This window comes from Citrus clementina, unplaced genomic scaffold (assembly GCF_000493195.1).
Source record: "Citrus clementina cultivar Clemenules unplaced genomic scaffold, Citrus_clementina_v1.0 scaffold_3, whole genome shotgun sequence".
NCBI lineage: Eukaryota > Viridiplantae > Streptophyta > Magnoliopsida > Sapindales > Rutaceae > Citrus > Citrus x clementina.
In genome coordinates this window covers 27657249-27659529 of record NW_006262339.1, presented here as the reverse complement: position 1 = coordinate 27659529, position 2281 = coordinate 27657249, and the positions used below count along the sequence as shown (strand labels likewise).

Below are 2281 nucleotides of genomic sequence, written 5' to 3'. Positions count from 1 at the left end.
AAAAGAAAAATGACACTATTCACATGTACGGTACTATTCACGTGTACGGTACTGTATACGTTACTGTTCACGACACTGTTCACATAGACGGATGATGAAGTGGCATTGACCGATGATGTGGCATTGACTGATGAGGTGTCACGATCCTGTTGGACTAAAATTCTTATGCACTGTTGATGGTGACGTGGCAGCATATCAGTGGACGAAAAATCTCGTGTACGGTGCATGCATCACACAGGATTATTTTCAACCAAACCGCGTTACTGTTCATCCGGGTCAAACCGTGTTACTGTTCATCCGCGTGGTCAAACCGTGGACTGTTGACTGATGACGTGGCGCAATCCTGAGCGTCCAAACTGTTTTTAATCCGATGGCCATGATTTACTCCATGTATCTATAAAAAGGGGGCCTCTCCCCCCTAATTTGATATCTCTGAATCCATTTTTGGACTCCATTTTCTGTAATTCCCTCTCCATCTTGTATTTTCTTCGTATTTTAATAAATTTCCATTTTGCCCCTAGTTCAATTATGAGTGGCTAATTTTCTTTCAAGCTTGGGTTGAAGGTGAAGTCTCAACATGTGTCATGGGCTTAATTTGGTAAATTTATTTTCTCTTCCCCTCTAGTTTTTGTGGATGTTTTGACTTCTCGTCGACAAATAATACTAATCTTGTCTAGTACCGCCTTGGTTTCACCGGCCCTCTAGTACAAGGTTATTATTATTTGGCACGATAAGCCCTTAGCACCATATTGATTAGAGCGTGGTTCATGAGGTGTGGATTCCCCCCTCATGATTTAATTGGCATTAATACGGATTATTTAGCCCATGATGCATGTTGATACGGATCCAGATACCCAAGTACGTCATTTCAATATAATTCTCGTCAATTTATTCTCGCCATTTCAATACCAATTTTAGAATTTATCCTCGCCATTTTAATTTAAGTTTTAGCATATTCCAAATCATTTCCACCATAAATCCAATCACCCATTTACAAAATTAATTCTACACAATTAAAATCCACCTCCTCGTGGGATCGACACTCGTCACCATAGATCTATACTACAATAGATTCGTGCGCTTGCGAGTACATTAAAATTTGCACAACAAGTTTTTGGCGCCGTTGCCGGGGAGGTAAGTAATTTTAATTCATAGAATTAATTTTTTTGAATAATTTCTTTTATTTGTTTTCTTGCATTTTTTTTTATTATTAAAAAAAAAGTGAATCTACATTTAAAGGTTAGTATTTCTTTTCTTTTTCTCTTATTTAAAATTCTGTAATTTAATTTTTAATTTATTTTTTTCTTTGTAATTTTTGTTTATTTTATTTAATTTATTTCACGTATTTGTTTTGTGTATTTTTTTTAGTAAGGTTATAATAGTGCAATAAGGTTAGTATCGTAATTTCTCCCTCTTCTTTATTTTTATTTATTTTGTTCCCATCTTTATTTTTTATTTTATTTGTTTTGCATGCATGGTCGAAGGTCATTATTACCCAATCTTGAACCTATAGACCTTGAACTTGAGAAAACTCTTCGCACACACAAACAAGTAAAAAATAAAATGGATTTGCAACCACAGGAGAGGCCATTTAAGGATTATTTCAGTCCTTTAGCAAATTTGAGCACATCATGCATAAGATACCCAAATGTAGCTGCTAGGAGTTTTGAACTAAAACCTAGTGTGCTAAATTGTCTCCCCACATTCTATGGCTTAGAAAATGAGGACCTATACAATCATCTGAACGATTTTCATGCTATTTGTCAAACTTTTAAATACGAGAATTTTTCAGACGATGATGTCAAACTTAGACTATTCCCATTTTCTTTAAAGGATAGAGCTCGTTCATGGTTAAATACTTTACCTGCCAATAGCATTTCATCATGGGAACAAATGGTTACAAAATTTTTAAATAAATATTTCCCAGTGCATAAAACCAACGCTATTCGCAGGGAAATCTCGGAGTTTACCCAGAGAGAGGACGAGCAGTTTTTTGAAACATGGGAGCGATTCAATGGGCTACTCTTGAAGTGTCCACATCATGGGTACGAAAAATGGCACCAATGCCAATACTTTTTGGAGGGATTATTGCCGAATGTGCAAGAATGGCTAATGGCAACAAGTGGAGGAGAGCTAATGTCAAAAAGTGCATCAGAAATTTGGGAATTCTTCCAGCGACAAGCAGATAATTCCCAACAACGGAGTCGATCACTCAGGACCACTAGAAGAATTAAAGGAGTGAATGAGGTTCAAATTGGCGAATCAACTTCAGGAATCAAAG

At 36.3% G+C, this 2281-nt stretch overlaps 1 non-coding gene across 1 annotated transcript; it reads right to left on the bottom strand.

Moving 5' to 3' along the window:
* Nucleotides 1-1944: 1944 nt before the first annotated feature.
* Nucleotides 1945-2048, bottom strand: LOC112100495. Its single transcript, XR_002906863.1, has one exon. It is a non-coding gene; the product is annotated as a small nucleolar RNA R71 (small nucleolar RNA).
* Between the last annotated feature and the right edge of the window lie 233 nt (nucleotides 2049-2281).